Source organism: Taudactylus pleione, unplaced genomic scaffold, assembly GCF_031769625.1.
Source record: "Taudactylus pleione unplaced genomic scaffold, aTauple2 ptg000209l, whole genome shotgun sequence".
NCBI lineage: Eukaryota > Metazoa > Chordata > Amphibia > Anura > Myobatrachidae > Taudactylus > Taudactylus pleione.
The window spans coordinates 780453-803544 of NW_028284611.1; the positions used below are offsets into that span (position 1 = coordinate 780453).

At 43.4% G+C, this 23092-nt stretch overlaps 1 pseudogene across 1 annotated transcript in view; it reads left to right on the forward strand.

Moving 5' to 3' along the window:
* The window catches only part of LOC148517799 (transmembrane protease serine 9-like), a 74019-nt pseudogene that overhangs the window by 45168 nt on the left and 5759 nt on the right, over nucleotides 1–23092 (forward strand). The window contains exons 8-10 of the transcript XR_015879252.1: nucleotides 1786–1864; nucleotides 15439–15468; nucleotides 17183–17342. The product of XR_015879252.1 is annotated as a transmembrane protease serine 9-like (transcript). The remainder of the gene's footprint in view (nucleotides 1–1785; nucleotides 1865–15438; nucleotides 15469–17182; nucleotides 17343–23092) is intronic.

Here is a 23092-nt window from a genome sequence, read left to right on the forward strand (position 1 = left end):
TCCATCTATTTCTCACTCTTGTATATCCCATAGTATATCCATCTATCTCTCTCATGTATATCCCATAGTACATCCATCTATCTCTCACTCGTGTATATCCCATAGTATATCCATCTATCTCTCTCATGTATATCCCTTAGTACACTCATCTATCTCTCTCATTTATATCCCATAGTACATCCATCTACCTGTCTCATGTATATCCCATAGTACATCCATCTATCTCTCACTCATGTATATCCCATAGTATATCCATCTATCTCTCTCATGTATATCCCTTTGTACATCCATCAATCTCTCTCATGTATATCCCTAGTACATCCATCTGTCTCTCTCATGTATATCCCATAGTACATCCATCTACCTCTCTCATGTATATCCCATAGTACACTCATCTAACTCTCTCATTTATATCCCATAGTACATCCATCTCTATCTCTCATGTATATCCCATAGTACATCCATCTATCTCTCTCATGTATATCCCATAGTACATCCATCTATCTCTCTCATGTATATCCCATATTACATCCATCTATCTCTCACTCATGTATATCCCATAGAACATCCATCTCTCTCTCTCATGTATATCCCATAGTACATCCATCTCTCTCTCTCATGTATATCCCATAGTACATCCATCTATCTAGCTCATGTGTATCCCTAGTACATCCATCTATCTCTCTCTCGTGTATATCCCATAGTACATCCATCTATCTCTCTTATGTATAACCCATAGTACATCCATCTATCTCTCTCATGTATATCCCAATATACATCCATGTCTCTCTCATGTATATCCCTAGTACACCCATCTATCCCTCTCATGTTTATCCCTAGTACATCCATCTATCTCTCTCCTGTATATCCCATAGTACATCCATCTCTCTCTCTCATGTATATCCCATAGCACATCAATCTATCTCTCTCTCATGTATATCCCATAGTACATCCTTCTATCTCTCTCATGTATATCCCATAGTACATCCATCTGTCTCTCTCATGTATATCCCATAGTACATCCATTAATCTCTCTCTCATGTATATCCCATAGAACATTCATCTATCTCTCACTCATGTATATCCCATACTATATCCATCTATCTCTCTCATGTATATCCCATAGTACATCCATCTATCTCTCTCATGTATATCCCATTGTACATCCATCTATCTCTCACTCATGTATATCCCATAGTACATCCATCTATCTCTCTCATGTATATCCCATAGAATATACATCTATCTCTCTCTCATGTATATCCCTAGTACATCCATCTGTCTCTCTCATGTATATCTCTAGTACATCTATCTCTCTCTCATGTATATAACATAGTACATCCATCTATCTCTCTCATGTATATCCCATAGTACATCCATCTATCCCTCTCATGTATATCCCTTAGTACATCTATCTCTCTCTCTCATGTATATCCCATAGTACATCTATCTATCTCTCTCTCATGTATATCCCATAGTACATCCATCTATCTCTCTCATGTATATCCCATAGTACATCCATCTATCTCTCTCATGTATATCCCATAGTACATCCATCTATCTCTCTCATGTATATCCCATAGTACATCTATCTATCTCTCTCTCATGTATATCCCATAGTACATCCATCTATCTCTCTCATGTATATCCCTTAGTACATCTATCTATCTCTCTCTCATGTATATCCCATAGTACATCCATCTATCTCTCTCATGTATATTCCATAGTACATCCATCTATCTCTCTCATGTATATTTCTTATACATCTATCTACCTCATACACAGGTCTCGCTTGCTGACTTGTACCCTGGCTCACACATGAAGGCTCTGTCACAGGTTCTCCTCACACGTTCTCTGATGATAGGTGAGTGTCAGCAAGTGAGTTTTATATTGACCCTTTGTCTGTGGATAGAGGGCCTGATTGTGTAGGGATTGCAAGTGCGATTACGCACGCAGACTGCTGCTGCTGATTGTTGCATACTGTGCATGCATCTGCTCTACAGTGCGCGTGAGGAAAGGCAACACTGCGAGCACACTGCGTTCGCAGACATCACACAGACCCATCGCAGAGTGATTGACATGAAGTGACTTTTTGGGGGGAGGTGTCAGGGGGTCATCAGCGAAATGCAGGCGTGCCAGTGCATTTGAACGCTGTTACAGGGGTGTGCATGAATTAGCCACTACGATACCATACGCAGCCTGATCTCTCACTGCGTACCGGAAGGTTAGCAATCTCTGAGTAAGGTCTGACCTTGTGCACGTGTGCGTGAGTCTCTGTCTCGGATTGTACTCGATGTTTCCGATGTTTTTGCAGACTTGCAAAGTATTACGGATGTGTGTAAGGTAAGGTGGGCGTCCTTGTGTTGTGCTGTAATGGCATAGCGATCGCAGACATTAGCATATCTTCGCAGTGAGACTGCCTGCGTAATCGTGGCGTCGATCGCACTTGTGATCCGTACTGAATCAGGTCCAGAGTGTTTAATGGTTCTGTACTTATAGGCAGAGAACATAGTGACAGATGATCTTCCTATATCAGGCTGCAGAGGTGCAATCAGAGTATACTATCGGCCCCCTAGATTTGCATTGTCTCTTGTATTGGCTTTGATGTTGATGCAGTGACTCTGCAGAGGGGATAATGAAGACGTGAGAGGCCGGATAGTAATGTTTCCTCGCTAACATTACTTTTCTTGTGTATTATATTTTTTCATTTGTTTGAATTTATATCTTTACATTTTCATCATGCACCTCCTCACCCTAGAGTAGTAATATAGTAAAAGGTGTGCAATAGACGTCCATACGTATATGGTTTACACAGAACAGTCCTGTTCACCATCATTGGATAGAATTGTACACAGCAAGTATTGTTGTGTCCTATACATGAGTAAAGGGGTGCCGAGGGGGGGTACTAATTACCTTGCACCGGGCTTGTTGGAGGGCTCCTGCGGGGGTCCGGCACTTGGCGGCACTGCAAATAGGAATTTTTTAAATTTGTTTCTAAGAGTGCGTGGACATGCCTCCCGTGATTAGGACACACCCCCTTCCCCTCTCGGCCCTGCATGTGTAGTGTGAATAGGCAGCTCAGCTTAGTAAAATAACATGGTGATACTATAATTTGTGTAGTGTACTTTATAGGTTGAAGGACAGTGTAAGCAATAAATGAGATGGGTACACGTGGATGTTCCCTTTGTAGAGCGCTTACACTGATATATGAGCAATTTGATTCTAACATTCGAATAAGCCCCACAGGAGAATCAGGAGTACTGGGGTTTCATAATCCCTTCATGCAAACATTGGGAAATACGTGAGACCCACGTGGAACCAGCCAATGAGCGGCCGGTTACGTGTACAGTGTCCGCTGATTGGCTAGCGGCCCGTGAGAAATAACAGATGATCCTGATTATCTGTCATTTCGCTAGGTGTAAGTATATGTAACAGCATATACTTACACATGTTCGGTATGGTGCGCGTAAGTTGTTTTTTAGTTTTAACAAGACCCTGGATGATACGGAGAGAAGTGCCAGGATGTAGGTGAGTATAGGATCTTCTTTGCAGGCCCATGCACAGGGATTTCTACTTTGGACAAGTGGACCGCCGGCTGGTACAGGTAAGTACAGTATGTGTGATTGAGGTATGTGTGTAATTTATACTAACTACGGTGTGTGTTATGTTTTTATTTAACTACTGTATTTATTTTAAAGTGGAGGTACGGGTGCCGGCTGCCTGCTGGCACTTGTAGTTCTACAAGTGCAAAAGGGCAGGCATGTTGGCACCTGTAGTTCCACTGTAAAATACAATAGTTTACTTATATTTTACACTTTATTACCCCGTACTTACCACTACACGGGTGTGGTGAAGCTTCCCTGGCTTCAGACCTAGCCTTGGGTGCTCGGGAGAAGGGGGACCCCTTCTTGTGGTGTCCCCACCTCCCCTGAGATCCCCGGCTTGTCCTGACCAAATTGGGGTGAGAATGCTTTGGCCTTGGAGACCCGGTAATAGGGTCTCCTGGCTGCGGCATTACACCCCGTTTTGGGTCCGTTGCTGGTTTTAAATATAGGGGGACCACTACGTAACTTTTCCCACTATATTTAAAACCAGGACTGGCCCTGCAGCCTGGTTCTGGTTCCTAAATTATGTTGGAATCCTACTCGCTTTGTTCCCCATAATTTTAGGTACCAAGAGAGGCTGACAAGTCAAGGGCCAGTTATACTTTTGGGGGGGACCCTACATAATTTTTTTTATTAAATTAACCCTATTTTAACTATTTACAGCAAGAAACATTCGCAAATCACATTGATTTGTGTATGTTTCTGCCAAAGTCGCAGCTCAGGAGGTTGAGAGATGGAAAAGTGATTTTGACAGAGTTTGCTCCAATCTCATCCGAGCTTGTCATCCCGATTCTTGGTAAATTTGAGAGATGTATCTTTTAGGTGATAAGTACTTCTGAGTTGGCCTGATGGTGATTTAGTTCGAGTTGGCAATCTCTCCAGATTTGAACAAAATTGTTTGAGAAATCTACTAATGATGGACATTAGTACATTTGCAATAGGGAAAAAAAGAACAAAATCACCTGAGATTGTCATCTCGAACTATCTTGTTTCTTAGTAATTTTAACCCTAAGTCTCATCAATCACACTATGGACTCTATTTACTACAATACGCATTTATATTGCAGATTGTAGTGTGATATTATTGACTGACTTTGCATTGTGAATTCAGGCAATATCACAGGGATTTACTACAAATCCATTGCAGGGACAGAGCTTGCAAGAATGCTCTGGGGGTCATTCAGACCCGCTCGCGAGCGCAGGACGCTCGCAAGCGGGTCAATGTTCCCCCACTGTGCATGCGCACAATGGAGGGAGCTCCATCGTGTGCAAGCGCGAGACCCGGCGAGCGACGGGCTCTCCATCACTCCGGGTCTCGCACCAAAGGGGTCGTGCTGTCGATGTTGATTGACAGCACGCCCCCTTTGGTGGGCATGCCGGGGACGTGCCTGCCAGACAGAGGCGTTCCCGCAGGGTCTCCGGCGCAAGCCCGATGGTCGCGATGGTCAAGACCATCGCGACCATCATCATGGACGCTCGCTATAGCTGTGGGTGGTAACCCACAGCTATGCGAGCGTCCATGAGGACACTCCTAAAACAGGTAGGAGGGCCCTGATTCAGAGCGAGCACTCCGGTCAGAGCGTTCAGCTCTGAATCAGGCCCTCTGTCCCTGCAAATCCCCTCCGCACTCTAGTCATGATATTTTCTCAAAAAAATACAGTGACTAGTGCCCCGTGCATGTGCTGACCGACCGTCGCTGCTACACCCCCAGCGCTAAGCCCCGCACCCGACACTAAGCCCCACCCCCCATGATAGCGGACCCCCCCGCGACCCCCCCTCCCTTAATAGCACTTACCTGCAGTCATCGGTGCTCCTGTGATGTCTTCCATGCCTCCGGTCAGCTGATATCCCATACTGCACTGGGAGCCGATCACCTGATGCCCGGGCCGCAGTGCAGCATGGGAGACCAGCTGACCGGAGGGGAGCCATCCCTGGTGCCCTGACCACCGGTCCCTGGAGTCAGGTAAGTGAATTTTTTATTTGACTATTTTTTTTTTTGCCGTGTATCAGCTTGCGGTCTGTTTAGACAACACAGCTGATCACTGGGACCGGCTCTGGGCTCTGCTCTGCTTTGTAGAGCAGAGTAGGAGTTTGGTCACTGGGGGAGACCCTGGATAACGCCACCTCCAGGTGGCGTTAGTATCACAGGGCTTTCCCCGGTATTTTTTACAATTTATTTTTAGTAACTTTGGTCGGATAACATTTCCCATTACAATTATGGGAAATGCGATCTGCTTACTAAAAATAAGTGATACTTAGGGGTTGGAGTAGACTTTTACGAATTCTACTCCAATTGCCCTGTAATAACTATAGGTGATACTAAAATAATGTGAAAAGGGTGTGAAAACACAAAACACCCTTTTTCACTTTATTTTAGTAAAAATAATGTTAATAAATAGAGCCCTAAGCCTTGTATTATAGACTAATGCAGAAATGTTGGACAGTAAAGTACATTGGTAAATTGTCACGCAATTATTATTATTATTATTATTATTATTATCCTTTATTTATATGGCGCCACAAGTGTTCCGCAGCACCTTACATAGTACAGTACATAAACTAATAAGTGAACAAGGAACGAGTAACTTACAGTACATTACAGTGCAGGACAAGGACATGGTTTATATACACTGCTGCAATAGCGATTAAAACACTCACAATAACCAGCAGGGAGTTAGCAATCGCATGTAAGGTGCCCTTGTGGGGAGTAGGAGTAGAAGAAAATGTAAAGAGAAGCACATGAGGGAAGAGGTCCCTGCTCGTGAAAGCTTACATTCTAAAGGGGAGGGGCAGACAGACAGGCGTGACACAGAAGGGGTATATAGGGAGGAAAGAGCATGAGGTGGGTTAGGATGAGTGCTGGAAGGCCTTGATGAAGTAGTGGGTTTGAGAGCCCATTCGAAGATTTGTAGAGAGGTGGATAGTCTAAGAGGGAGAGAGTTCCAAAGGTAGGGAGCAGCACAGGCAAAATCCTGGAGGCTGGAGTGGGAGGAAGTAATCAGTTGGCAAGAGAGGCGGCGTGCATTTGTTTAGCGAAGTGGACGGGTGGGAGTCTGAAGGGAGATGAGGTCAGAAATGTAAGTGGGAGATGATTTGGTGAGGGCTTTGTAGGCGAGTGTAAGAACCTCGAATTGGCATCTGAAGGAGAAGGGAGCCAGTGTAGGGCTTGAAGGAGAGGGGAAGCAGATGTAGAACATCTGGAGAGGAAGATGAACTGAGCAGCAGCATTGAGGATCGATTGTATTGGAGAGAGGTGAGAGACTGGGAGGCCAGCTAGGAGAAGGTTACAGTAGTCCAATCTGGAAATGACCAGCGAGAGGATGAGGGTTTTAGTAGCATTCGGGGTGAGGAAGGGTCTAATCCAGGAAATATTTCTTAGGTGAATATGGCAGGACTGCAAGAGGTGCTGAATGTGTGTTTTAAAGGAGAGGGAGGAGTCTACAGTAGGCTAACTCCAAGACAGTGCACTTTGGGGCTAGAGGAGATACAGTAGTTGTGTCATCAATAGATAATGAGGCACAGTGACTGATAGAGAGTTAGGAGCAGAATCTTGTACTGGATGGAAGCGGATTTGAGGTAATTAAGAAAAGGAAGGGTCTGTGTGCAGTATCCATGCCCCCCCTCCCTCTGTCATGCAGTTGCACAGTAGATATTGTCTCCGAGAACATGGTGTTGGTGATTTCTATACCACGAATGCGCAAATCTTAGGGTAAATTGGAGACCCACCAATTTCTCTGTGATTTCTGCAGTGCCGGACTCCAGAGAGGAAAGTGTAGTGTATGGGTGTAGAGTGTCCGATGTGTGAGCCCTACTGCTCCCAGGGGCCTGTATGAACCGAACTTATGACAGATACACCCATGGCTCTGATTTGTAATTGCACACCAGCTGGAGGTCACAGGGTCAATCTGCATTGTCTCAACATTCAGAGGTGAAGGTTAGGACAAAAATAATCCTGGATCCTAAGGAGACCTCAATCACAAACGTGTACAAACAGTACATTTATGACCCCAATTTATCCCAACTTTCATTGTTAATTAGAAAACATTGATGTCTTATTATTATTATAATTATTATTATTATTATTATTATTATTATTATTATTATTTATTATACTCTTGGCAGAGTTTGGGGAAAACAAGTTGTGTGCTGCAATTGTGATATGTGGCTTCTCCTTATAATTGGACTCCAGGGGTCAAATGTAAGAGGGTGTGAGTTTAGAAAACGTGAGAGAAAATTGTCACATTTTTAAACTCAGCCACTATAATAAAGTCACAGAACATGGAAACTCAGCCAATATAATACAGTCACAGAACATGGAAACTCAGCCACTGTGATAAAGTCACAGAACATGGAAACTCAGCCACTGTGATAAAGTCACAGAACATGGAAACTCAGCCAATGAAATAAAGACACAGAACATGGAAACTCAGCCAATGTAATAAAGTCACAGAACATGGAAAACTCAGCCAATGAAATAAAGTCGCAGAACATGCAAACTCTCGAGATTTAAACTCTCATCCAGGTGTTTCCTGTTTTGATAATACAACTCAATCAATGTATTAGTATGAGATCTTTACTGCTAAACTCTCACATTTTCTAAACTCTCACCCTATTACATTTGGCCCCAGGTCTCTGGATGGGTGGAAAGGTTTTACAAGTCACTATGTACCGTAGTTCTCAGAAGGATAATATGTATCTCCAGGTCAAGCACAACTGAACAGGATTCCTGATATACTGATTACTGGTTTCCATTCTAGCATGATACTACATGTATGACCAGAGCACCCCTTCTATACTGAGACCACATGTGTGACCAGAGCCCCCCTTCTATACTGAGACCACATGTGTGACCGGAGCCCACCTTCTATACTGAGACCACATGTGTGACCGGAGACCCCCTTCTATACTGAGACCACATGTATGACCAGAGCCCCCTTCCATACTGAGACCACATGTATGACCGGAGCCTCCCTTCTATACTGAGACAACATGTGTGACCGGAGCCCCCCTTCTATACTGAGACCACATGTATGACCAGAGCCCCCCTTCTATATTGAGACCACATGTATGGCTGGAGCCGCCCTTCTATACTGAGACCACATGTATGACCGGAGCCCCCCTTCTATACTGAGACCACATGTGGGACCAGAGCCCCCCTACTATACTGAGACCACATGTATGACCAGAGTCCCCCTTCTATACTGAGACCACATGTGTGACCAGAGCCCCCCTTCTATACTGAGACCACATGTATGGCCGGAGCCACCCTTCTATACTGAGACCACATGTGTGACTGGAGCCGCCCTTCTATACTGAGACCACATGTGTGACCGGAGCCCCCCTTCTATACTGAGACCACATGTATGACCGGAGCCCCCTTCTATACTGAGACCACATGTGTGACCGGAGCAGCCCTTCTATACTGAGACCACATGTATGACCGGAGCCCCCCTTCTATACTGAGACCACATGTATGGTCGGAGCCGCACTTCTATACTGAGACCACATGTGTGACCGGAGCCCCCCTTCTATACTGAGACCACATGTGTGACCGGAGCCGCCCTTCTATACTGAAACCACGAGTATGACCTGAGCCCTAACTAAATATTTTGGTGCCATGGGCCAGAAAGAGCAATGGCGCCCCCTTCCCTATTTTTCAAATAGGGACACGACGCTTATCTGAAAAATGGGAGTGGCCTCATGGGGAAGAGCCACGACCAATCTGATCTGTCCCATATGATGACAAAGGGGTACCGATACCTTTGTATCACTGTTATCCAGGTGTCACTGCCAAATACTAAGCCTGATTCAGCAAGGATGGCTGATGCGATCGCGTACGCAAGTCTGCTGCGAGAGTATGCTAATGTTTGCAATCTCAAAGCACTCGCACTGACAACATGCAGACGCCCACTTCCCCTCTCGCACATCCATAATACCTTGCAATCCATCCAAAACATCGGTAACATCGAAGTACATCGGAGCCTTTCGCACAATTACGGCAGTTCAGACCTCACTTATAAATTGCTAACTTCCCTACATGCTAAGAGACCTCACACTGCGTATGTCTAATTTATGTATGCCCCTAAAACGCCATCCAAACGCTCTGGCACGCCTGCGTTTGGCTGACCGCTCCCCCATCTCCACCCACAAAAGGTTCTTCCTGTGAATCACTTTGCAGTGAATCTGCTTGGTCTTTGCAATCGAATTCCCGCAAGCTGTGAGCCGCTCATGCATACACAGAGCGCAAACATTGGCCGATTGCGTGCGTCTTTGCAACTGCAATCCTTGCTGAATCAGACCCATAGTGTAAATCCAGTGGCTGAAGTGATGATGCACAATAATGATGCAGAATAACTCACCAGCTCTAGATGTAGGAGAGCACTGGTGAAGTTGCACCTGCAGCAGGATTTGTCCATCAGCACAACCATGCACAAGCCTGGAGCCGGCAGTGTAGATCACTGACTGAAGGAATAGAAAGAGCGCTACTTGTAGTGTATATGTAACAACTATCAGTGATGGGGAGGTCTGTGTATGTACCCTGCGCCTGCAGCTGAACTCACCAGCAAAAGTACTCGAAATGTGCTGGTAACACCTGGGTCAGAAATTAGTGGTTGTCTTCAGGGCTGCCATCAGAAATTGTGGGGCAGATAGCTCCTTGTGTAAGGTGTCTGACTGTCATGTGAGAGGTGATAGGTTAGAGTCCCGGGTATGACAGTATTTTGAAATGTGTGTTTTACATAAAATATGATGTTGCTGAAGGTGCTTAGGGAGGTGGCCAGATGGATGGGGAGTCGGACAGGGAGTAGATAGGGGTGGTCAAACAGCACCCCCTGTCTTGCAGTGCCATAGCACATGTTGCACCACTCTATTTACGGCCCTGTGTATGAGGCCCCTTTATATAGTGAGACCACATGTATGAGGCCCCCTTCAATAGTGAGACCACATGTATGAGGTACCCTTCAATGGTGAGACCACATGTATGAGGCCCCCTTCCATAGTGAGACCACATGTATGAGGCCCCCTTCAACAGTAAGACCACATGTATGAGGCCCCCTTCAATAGTGAGACCACATATATGAGGTACCCTTCAATAGTGACCACATGTATGAGGCCCCCTTCCATAGTGAGACCACATGTATGAGGCCCCCTTCCATAGTGAGACCACATGTATGAGGCCCCCTTCAACAGTGAGACCACATGTATGAGGCCCCCTTCAATAGTGAGACCACATGTATGAGGCCCCCTTCAACAGTGAGACCACATGTATGAGGCCCCCTTCAATAGTGAGACCACATGTATGGGGTCCCGTTCTGTAGTGAAAACAAGTTCCACATGGCATTCACTGGTTTCCATTATAACAGAAAGACTATGGGGCTGATTACAACTTCATTGCAGTTGCTTCAGCGCTTTTTGCCACAATCATATCTGCGACTTTAATGATAATGTTGCTACAAAGCCCCTCCCTGGTGTTCATCCGAATGTGTAAGGACTGAGATGCCCACTGTCAGTGCCCATAGATGTATCTGTAGCTGACCCCGCATCCATGCAGTGGGCCACCATCCTACCGTTTGCTTGTGGCACCATGCTCTGTGTGATATTCCTGTAAGATGACGCATGCATAGAAGATAAACCAGGCTACAATCACCTGCTCCAACATCATCTTTCCCAATGTATCACACAAAAGATGGCACCACAGCAAAGGTGGGAGGGGGATCTTGTTGCAGACATACCATTTTGGGTTCAGGATGTGCGCTGTTGGGCCCCTCTTGATCCAGGAGCCCAAGTGCACCACATACCCTTCACCCGTTAATGATATGCCACTGTTACTGTTACCCAATAATGACACACAACCCCATTTAACAGGACCACTAATGAGGTCTATGGAAGGGGACAAGCAGCCATAACACTAGCACTGGGAAAACTGGTAGAGTTGGTGTTGATATGTTGTATAGATAGGAACAGGTCAGACCGATATAAAGTTCTGCAGGCTGTTGCCAAATCTGTGATCACCAGAATGTTCACAGCAGCACAGAGTATCCCAGACATGTGCTGTTCTTGCAGGATGCAGTGATCTACCAGCTTGTGTGATTGCTGGTGGTGCTGGGCTATATGTGCCTGGGGCAGTGTCACGGTGGGAAGATTTTCTTTGTGCATTTGGGAGACAATAGAGGTACAGTACAGCTGTGGGGACATGTTCCAGCTTCTGTGCACAGATACAGCCTCAGGGAAGACTTAGGAGACAAAACCAAGTTCCGATGCCCTAACAAGACTCATCCACATCCAGACAGCACAACAGAGAAGAAGACCACAAGTGGAGACTGATATTGGGGACAAAGGGAAAGAGATATCTGCTCAGAGTGAAGGACGGAGAACGGCTACATTGGTGATAGACACTGTCTATGGGATATATGGGATATTACAGCTGAATAAAGAGAGATAAAGGGTCCAAGAGAAGGTCCAACAGAGAAAAGTCTCCAAGAACACCCCCAGCCACCAGCACAGAGTTATATCCGCAGAGCATTCCGTGTACTGTGCTGTGACAGTAAGCATGCAGAAACGCACAGGGGGGCTCAATGGCCGAGGACAGTATGGAAGAGTCTGCCCATGTAACGGGGCGGCTGTGTGTTCTCTCCTACTTCTAGCACTGGGTGAGTGATGTCATCATAATACATATTTGTGTAGTAGAAAACCCGACTTGTAATAAATTAACACCATAATGGAGGACGATAAGCAGTAAGTAGCGCTGGTATTAATATTAACTTCTTGTCCAGATCATTTTCATGATGTCAGGATTTTCATACATATTCTATAACATTATAGGTTGTCCTGTCTTCCATCACTCCTACCTCCATGTATACTAATGACAAAACATCTTTACTGCAGAATAAATGTTAAAACATGTTTTTACCCTTAACTGAAGACTTTTTTTTTAACAGAATATTATGTGCTAGTGAGCAGCCATTCCATCAGAAAATATCCCCCTAGGAAAGCCCCCGAATACTATTATCATTATTTATTGTGAGGCACCGCAGTGCTCCGTAGCACCGGACAGTGGGGGGAACCCACCCATGTACATAGAACACAGACATATAAGCAAGGGCAGTCTCTGTCCGGGCCTCCTCCTCTTCCCATGGTTGGCGGAAGCGCATTGAGCGGAGCAGACCCTAGTTATATGCCGGAGTCTACTGCACATGCGCAGGTGATTTGTAGAGTGATGGGACCGCCAACGCGGGACTCTGGAGGGGTAAGTATTACTTAAATGGGCGCAGTGTGTGCGTTGTGGGCCCCCCTGGACCCCGTTTGCACTATACACCCTGCCCCAATTATAGATACACCCCTGCATATAAGGTAAACAAAATAAGTTCAGAGGTGATAAAAAGGGCGGAGAGGTAAACTAAAATTTTAAATTTTCAAAAAATCTGAGAAAAATCAAGAACTAGAATTGTGTATTTTTTCTCCAAATTTTAATTTTCCTTGTTTTGTTTAAGGGTTTTTTTTTAAACCATTTGTACAATTTTTCCCTCCTTGCTAAATGTTAAAGTAACAGATTAGTTTTGCTTCTAGTGGACTTACCTTAGGCTCCCAGACGGGGGGGGGGGGGTTTATTTCTGCTGCAGGGAACATTTTTTGCAATTGAATTGCACAGCAGAACCGACTGAGGGCGACGATTCCACGCAGCCGATTAAAACATTTTTCTCATCTTTACTGAGTTGCTCGCTGTGTTTTGGGCACTGATGAGGCTGCTCCTTTTCATGTGGCAATGTGTAGCTCTCACTGCTATACTCCTGCTGCAATAAGTCTTTTGTAGAGAGCATTGCTGAAGTATTTATAGGAACATACAGTATAAGTTGGAAAATGTTATAGGAGAACAAACGTGGTTGTTATGGTTAGGATTATACATAAACATATAGAACAAATCTAAGGCTCAGACTGTAATGTAATTCCGTAACTCACTGTAATAAAAAGTACAATGTGCAATTAGCATATGCAATGGTAATGACTGCCACCTGCTGGTCCAAAATTATTGTGCACTTTTTTTAAAATTCTTTGTGATCTTGAATATTTTTTTAACAAGTTTTCTTAAATTTGTAGTTTCAAGCCACCTAATATATCTATTTAATTTTTTTTTGCATTTTAGATGGACAAACAGATGTGCCCAGTTACATTGTGGCTGATCACACCACAAACGTGCGCACACATCGTACCATGCGATTCCCTGCGCCTACATTCAATACGGTCTGCTATGGCGTGCATTGCGATCGCACCATGCATTCCTATGGAGGTGTGGGCGCGATTGCAGTGCACATATCCACTCATGGGCGCTCGTCTTGCACTATGTCTGGTGCGATTTGCCGCACCAGCGGCAAGGATATAAACAGTGACAATCCAAGTCCAATACATAAGCAAAAAGTAACAGTATTTGAACAATGAAAATAAGGATAAAAATAGGTTTAACTGATGGGATTTCAGGGAGAATGGGGAACTGGGTAGATATTGACAATGACAGGATGGGCCGGCAATATCCTGAGGGGAATACATGGGAAGGACACTAATCCATCAAGCAAATGAGGATTACATATTGGCAGTTTAGGAAATAGAATTAGGGAGAAGGGGATAGGGGGATATTGAGAGCACATGGCACCTTAGTTTCCATACAGCAGATAAGGGTGCCTACACATAGCTACATCTCCAGCATAGGAGGCTCTGTAACATATCTGAACTGGGGGATCTGTGTGACATATGTGTACTGGGGTGTCTGTGTGGCATAGTGGGAGCTGGGGTTTCTGTGTTACAAAATGTGTACTAGGCTTTCTGTGTGGCATAATGTGTACTGGTGTTTCTGTGTGGCATAATGTGAGCTGGGGCTTCTGTGTGGCATTATGTGAACTAGGGGCTCTGTGTTGCATAATGTGAACTGGGGTTCCTATGTGACATAATGGGAACTGAGGTATCTGTGTGGCATAATGTGAGCTGGTGATTCTGTGTGGCATAATGGAAATTGGAGAGTTTATGTATATATCTATCTATGTCATATCTATCTATCCATCTATGTCATATCTATCTATCCATCTATGTCATATCTATGTATCAATTTTATTGATGGGGGCTGATGTGAACTGAGGTCTCTGTGTGGCATAATGTGAACTAGGGGCTCTGTGTGGCATAATGTGGATTGAGGTATCTGTGTGGCATAATGTGGACTGGGGTTTGTGTGTGGCATAATGTGAACTGGGGTTTCTGTGTGGCATAATGTGAACTGAGGTATCTGTGTGGCATAATGTGAGCTTGGGTTTCTGTGTGGCATAATGTGAAATGAGGTATCTGTGTGGCATAATGGGAACTGGGGAGTCTGTGTGGCATAAAGGGAACTGGGGTTCCTGTGTGGCATAATGTGAACTGTGGGTCCCTACAGTTGTGTAACACATTTGTGGTGCTGGGAGTATGTACAATAACATCACCATCATATTATATTGATGGGGCCCCCACAATTTAGTTTCCCTGGGGCCCCCACAAACCAAAGTCTGACCCTTGGTATGTGGCTTTTTGTTATTCCATGTGAATATACAGCAATAATAAATGTATATTCAGTGCATAAAATTGCTCGATTGTAATCAACTCATCTAAAAAATTCAGAAGTGAAATGTAATGTAATATAGTACAGACATAGGTTCATTCTTTTTTTTTTTTTTAAACATTTTATTGAAACATCTGAAGAATTTTTCATTCTATAGTGTAGTACAATTTACATAGTATAGTATTTACATCTATAAAATGAATGTGTGACCTCTATATAGTGTATGTTATTTACCAAGTACCTTTTCTTCTCCTACAGGCATTGTTATAAGAACAGTCCCAGCTGCAGGTATTTATCTTATAATCTATCTATCTATCTATCTATCTATCTATCTATCTATCTATCTATCTATCTATCTATCTATCTATCTATCTATCTCATATCTATCTATATATCTATTTATCTATCTATCTCATATCTATCTATCTCATATCTATCTATATATCTATTTATCTATCTATCTCATATCTATCTGTCTATCTATCTATCTATCTAACTATCTATCTCATATCTATCTATCTATCTATCTATCTATCTATCTCATATCTATCTATATATCTATCTATTTATCTATCTTTCTCATATCTATCTATCTATCTATCTATATATCTATGTCATATCTATCTATCTCATATCTTTCTATCTCGTATCTATCTATCTCATATATCTATCTATATGCAAGATACGCTCTGTAAATGGGCTTGTGGTAAAAGCTGTGCCAGCTCCCTAGTGCTGATGACATAACTCCCGTTAGGCTTTCGCAGTGGATGGCTTCCCCACCACCTATATTTCCTGTGTATTCAGATAATCTTATGGGAACACCCCCTGTGGGAAGTACTGCTGGCAGCAAGGTCAGTAGGCAGTGTGCCTCTCACTATGAGCCCTGATGTAGTGCTGGCAGCAAGGTCAATAGGCAGTGTGCCTCTCACTATGAGCCCTGATGTAGTGCTGGCAGCAAGGTCAATAGGCAGTGTGCCTCTCACTATGAGCCCTGATGTAGTGCTGGCAGCAAGGTCAGTAGGCAGCGTGCCTCTCACTATGAGCCCTGATGTAGTGCTGGCAGCAAGGTCAATAGGCAGCGTGCCTCTCACTATGAGCCCTGATGTAGTGCTGGCAGCAAGGTCAATAGGCAGTGTGCCTCTCACTATGAGCCCTGATGTAGTGCTGGCAGCAAGGTCAGTAGGCAGTGTGCCTCTCACTATGAGCCCTGATGTAGTGCTGGCAGCAAGGTCAATAGGCAGTGTGCCTCTCACTATGAGCCCTGATGTAGTGCTGGCAGCAAGGTCAGTAGGCAGCGTGCCTCTCACTATGAGCCCTGATGTAGTGCTGGCAGCAAGGTCAATAGGCAGCGTGCCTCTCACTATGAGCCCTGATGTAGTGCTGGCAGCAAGGTCAATAGGCAGTGTGCCTCTCACTATGAGCCCTGATGTAGTGCTGGCAGCAAGGTCAGTAGGCAGTGTGCCTCTCACTATGAGCCCTGATGTAGTGCTGGCAGCAAGGTCAGTAGGCAGTGTGCCTCTCACTATGAGCCCTGATGTAGTGCTGGCAGCAAGGTCAGTAGGCAGTGTGCCTCTCACTATGAGCCCTGATGTAGTGCTGGCAGCAAGGTCAGTAGGCAGTGTGCCTCTCACTATGAGCCCTGATGTACTGCTGGCAGCAAGGTCAGTAGGCAGTGTGCCTCTCACTATGAGCCCTGATGTACTGCTGGCAGCAAGGTCAGTAGGCAGTGTGCCTCTCACTATGAGCCCTGATGTAGTGCTGGCAGCAAGGTCAGTAGGCAGTGTGCCTCTCACTATGAGCCCTGATGTAGTGCTCGCAGGGGAAGAAGCATTGCTGGCAGCAGGGATTTCTTCCTGCCTCACAATAATAATTGCAATCCCATAGGAGACACATTCCAGCTGAGACTGATGCACAGAAATAGGTTGTAGGCTGGATGGAGTAAATTTGGCTTCATGTGATACTTCAGGGGCTGTATCCAATATGAGTTATTTTCTCCTTGTAGGATGTGGTCAGCCAACATACAGCCAGCGTGTGGTGGGTGGCCAGGATACTCTGCTAGGGAAGTGGCCCTGGCAGGTCAGCATTGTGGATAAAACAAGTCACGTTTGTGGTGGGTCCCTGATCTCCGAAACATGGGTTGCGTCAGCTGCGCATTGTGTAAGGTAAGAAGAATAGATCTGGGTCCATTGTGGTCTGTGGATCATAACGTCACAACTGAGCAACTACGTGCCTTATAATTGTGTAAGTGGTATCTTAGGGATATTCATTTCTGTATAATATACAAGTTTCAAATATTAATTAATTTCTTAATCAAATTCTATCAATGGATAGGAGTGCTACCGATACCCTTAATTAGACTAATTCAAAAGAAGAAAGGGAAAGAGAAGGGGTTTACGTCCTCAGTACACATATCCCTAGGTAACATATAGTATATATCTATTCCATATGTTGACTGGTTAATTTAAAACGTAACTTTTAATTATTTTATATGATAAAATATATCAACAAAGTATTACTGCTACAGCCAAGAATAGCAATTATAGCAGCAAAATATTAATATAAAAATCAATTATAGTAGTGTTAATAGATAGAACTGTGTTTAAAATGTTATTGAATTGAAAGAGTGCCCTTAAGTACCCAGTTCCAGTTCCAGCTCCTATAAGAGATTGTTATTATAAAACAAACAACATATCCAATATAAGGAAATAATAATAAATCCCTACCAACTAGTTCTATGACATAAATAATATATTTTCTTGGGATTGACTTGGATAATAATCTCTTATAGGAGCTGGAATAGGAACTGGGTACTTAAGGACACTCTTTCAATTTAATAACATTTTAAACACAGTTCTATCTATTAACACTTCTATTGATTTTCTATTAATATCTTGCTGCTTTGATTGCTATTCTTGATTGTAACAGTAATAATTTGTTGATATATTTTCACATATAAAATAATTAAAAGTTACGTTTTAAATTAACCAGTCAACATATGGAATAGAAAATGTGGGGAAAGGGGAAGGGGATAAGTGTGACCGCACTGCTCCAAGATGCATCTAATAAACGAAACTAAGGTATATCCTGATTGTAGTGAAAGATGCTATAACCACCTCCAATGTGGGTTCTAGTACAAATACTGCCTCAAGTAAGGTGGGGTGGTGGTGCTACCTAGAGTACTGATAGGGTAACGAAAAGCAATAGGAGTTGGTTCAAATAGAAGAACCTCGACCAAGATCTCTATAGAGGGTGCACTCAAATAGCTTCAATTATATCAAAGCTCAAATTGCAGTGTTTAAAACATAACTTTTAATAAATATAACAATAGAATAAAAGGACTTACACAGATGTCAAGAACTCTGACACAGAGTTGTGAAAAGAGTGAATCTAGGTTATAAAACCTGGATGAAGATAGGCGAAATATGGAAAAACATATACTGGACAATACAACATGAAACATGTAATACAATATACAAAACACCAGGTCAGTGGGTGTTAATTGGAAAATCCAATAAAGTAGCAATGTTAATTTCTTCTTGCCAGCAAAAGGTATGTTACAGAGAGCAATAGGAAAAATAGAAAGTTAGGGGCAACAGATTCAATACTGGGCTCTGCTGCGCCTTTCACACTTAAAATAAGTGGAGGAACATGAGTGAGAGATCTGCCAGTATCGTGACCCCTAAGGATAATTAGTCAACAGTGGTCTTAGTCATCAAACCCAATTACTACTATCTGCTGTCATATCTATGACATTGGACAGCAAATGAGTGAATCGATAGCAAGAGATGGGGACCACTGGGAAGTATAGGATAGAGTGGAGTTGTTTCCAATATGACAGGTAAGTGGATTATTCCTCAACCTAGTATCATAGGTTATAGAAACTCTCAAGTGAAAAATAATGTTGAAACATATTAATTCTCAGTTAACTGTGTGATAGAAAAGTGGGGGCTAAAGATTCCACAACCAGGCTCTGCTGCTCGGTCTCATGCAAAATTTGCAGAGGAGGAGGAGGAGTGAGAGGTCTGCTGGTGTAGTAGTCCTGAGAGACAAAAAGTCAAGAAGAGGTTCCCTTCATCAACCCCAATTTCTACTGTTAGTTTGTCATACCTGCCGGCATTGGACAACAAATGAGTGAATTATCAGATTGGTATGGGAGCCTCTTGGAATTAAGGCCCTCATTCAGAGCCGTACGCTCTGAGCAGAGCGCACGCTCTGAATGAGGGCCGGGCTCCATTTTCATGGAGCGTCCTCCTGGACGCTCGTATAGCTGTGGGTCACCACCCACAGGCTATACGAGCGTGCTTTTTGATGGCCGCGATGGTCGAGACCATCGCGACCATCGAAATTGCGAGCCGGAGCCTGCGGTTGAGGTTTTCAACCGCAAGCTCCGGAGTGATTTTGGCTCTATCTGAGCCAAAATCACTCCCACTGACATCACTAGTGATGTCAGTGGGCCGGCTTCTGACGGGAGGCGTTCCCGTGGGAACGCCCCCGTCAGGGAGGCACGCCCCCGGCACGCCCACCAAAGGGGGCGTTCTGTCAATCAACATTGACAGCACGCCCCCTTTGATCGGACACAACGAGCGAAGGAATTTCCTTCGCTCGTCGCGTCTGGCGCATGCGCACGACGGAGCTCCCTCCGTCGTGCGCATGCTCAGTGCATAACATCGACCCACTTGCGAGCGGACAGCCGCTCGCGAGTGGTTCTGAATCAGGCCCTAAGACAGTAAAGTCACACTCAAACTGTTAATCAAATAATTTTTATCACAAAGGGTCATGTTAATGCGATCTCAAAATTAAATATATTTGGTCGCGAGGATACATCAAAAGGGTATATGTCACCTGAATGCTGCAATATTATCCAGTCAAATTGCATCTAAAACCCAATATATTCAGACATCAGAAATATGTCGCTGATGGTGATTGAATCAACATGTGTCAAAATCAATCCAACGCACAAATAATCAACATAATTGTGGGCAGCACAGACGGTGTAATGGTTAGCGTTACTCCCTCACGGCACTGAGGTCATTGGTTCGATACCCACTACGGCCCTAACTGTGCGGAGTTTGTATATTCTCCCTGTGCTTGCGTGAGTTTCCTTCAGGTACTCCAGTTTCCTCCCACACTCTAAAAATAAACTGGTAGGTCAAATGGCTCCTAACAAAATTACCCTTAGTGTGTATGTGTGTGCATGTGGTAGGGAATATAGATTGTAAGCTCCACTGGGGCAGGGATGGATATGAATGGCCGAATATTCTCTGTAAAGCGCTGAGGAATATGTGTGCGCTATATAAATAACTGGTAATAAATAAATAATAATAAATAATAAATAAACATAACCTAAAATAAAGTTATAATCCAGGATAACTATAATATCAGCAAAAATTGCTATACATCAAAGAACAAATAATATATATCAGTCCTATCAAAAAGCAATATGAATTGGCTGTAAATCAGTGTAATTCAGCTTATATATTGATTAACATATTCTCTGCATATATGATGTAAATAACCCAGTTCTTGTAAAAAATAGGAAAATGCTAGGCAATGAAAGGGTAAATCCTAAGTAGCCACCATAGGTATTATCCTGCCACATAAATAAATGAATCAGATTGGCATATTGGCAAATGAAAAGGGTAAATCCTAAATAACCGCGGTGTGCTGTTAACATGCCATGCAAGTCAAATGATCACGTGGGATGCAGTCAATATGCCAATCTGATTCATTTATTTATGTGGCAGGATAATACCTATGGTGGCTACTTAGGATTTACCCTTTCATTGCCTAGCATTTTCCTATTTCTTACAAGAACAGGGTTATTTATATCATATATGCAGAGAATATGTTAATCAATATATAAGCTGAATTACACTGATTTACAGCCAATTCATATTGCTTTTTGATAGGACTGATATATATTATTTGGACAATCCATCACTGGTCATTATTTTTGCAATATGTTCTTTGATGTATAGCAATTTTTGCTGATATTATAGTTATCCTGGATTAGAACATTATTTTAGGTTTTGTTGATTATTTGTGCGTTGGATTGATATTGACACATGTTGATTCAATCACCATCAGCGACATATTTCTGATGCCTGAATATATTGGGTTTTAGATGCAATTTGACTGGCTAATATTGCAGCATTCAGGTGACATATACCCTTTTGATGTATCCTCGCGACCAAATATATTTAATTTTGAGATCGCATTAACATGACCCTTTGTGATAAAAATTATTTGATTAACAGTTTGAGTGTGACTTTACTGTCATAATTCCAAGAGGCTCCCATACCAATCTGATAATTCACTCATTTGTTGACCAATGCTGGCAGGTATGACAAACTAACAGTAGAAATTGGGGTTGATGAAGGGAACCTCTTCTTGACTTTTTGTCTCTCGGGACCACTACACCAGCAGATCTCTCACTCCTCCTCCTCTGCAAATTTTGCATGAGACCGAGCAGCAGAGCCTGGTTGTGGAATCTTTAGCCCCCACTTTTCTATCACACAGTTAACTGAGAATTAATATGTTTCAACATTATTTTTCACTTGAGAGTTTCTATAACCTATGATACTAGGTTGAGGAATAATCCACTTACCTGTCATATTGGAAACAACTCCACTCTATCCTATACTTCCCAGTGGTCCCCATCTCTTGCTATCGATTCACTCATTTGCTGTCCAATGTCATAGATATGACAGCAGATAGTAGTAATTGGGTTTGATGACTAAGACCACTGTTGACTAATTATCCTTAGGGGTCACGATACTGGCAGATCTCTCACTCATGTTCCTCCACTTATTTTAAGTGTGAAAGGCGCAGCAGAGCCCAGTATTGAATCTGTTGCCCCTAACTTTCTATTTTTCCTATTGCTCTCTGTAATATACCTTTTGCTGGCAAGAAGAAATTAACATTGCTACTTTATTGGATTTTCCAATTAACACCCACTGACCTGGTGTTTTGTATATTGTATTACATGTTTCATGTTGTATTGTCCAGTATATGTTTTTCCATATTTTGCCTATCTTCATCCAGGTTTTATAACCTAGATTCACTCTTTTCACAACTCTGTGTCAGAGTTCTTGACATCTGTGTAAGTCCTTTTATTCTATTGTTATATTTATTAAAAGTTATGTTTTAAACACTGCAATTTGAGCTTTGATATAATTGAAGCTATTTGAGTGCACCCTCTATAGAGATCTTGGTCGAGGTTCTTCTATTTGAACCAACTCCTATTGCTTTTCGTTAACATATGGAATAGATCAGGTGTTCCCAACCTCGGTCCTCAAGGCACACTAACAGTACAGGTTTTAGGGATAGCCAAGTGACTTAATTAGTGCCTCAGTTATTTTGATTTTACCATCTGTGCACAACCATGGATATCACTAAAGCCAGGACTGTTAGTGTGCCTTAAGGACCGAGGTTGGGAATCACTGGAATAGATATACACTGTATGTGCAGGGATATGTGCACTGAGGAAGTAAACCCCTTCTTCTATTGAATTTGTCTAACAGTGGAGCAAGATTTACCTGCTGGCACTTCTATTGTAACAGGTCACAGTGGGTGCCGGCTTCACCTGTAACCTCCACGTGACTATGGGGATGCTCTGGGAAAGTAACCCCAAATCAGATGCTATTGGGCCAAACGTAATAGGGTGAGAGGTTAGAAAATGTCAGAGTTTAGTAGTTACCTCTCACACTTTTTAAACTCGCCCAGTGTAATAGAGTCTGAGAACAGAGCAGACTCGCCCAGTGTAATAGAGTCTGAGAACAGAGCAGACTCGCCCAATGTAATAGAGTCCGAGAACAGAGCAGACTCGCCCAATGTAATAGAGTCTGAGAACAGAGCAGACTCGCCCAATGTAATAGAGTCTGAGAACAGAGCAGACTCGCCCAATGTAATA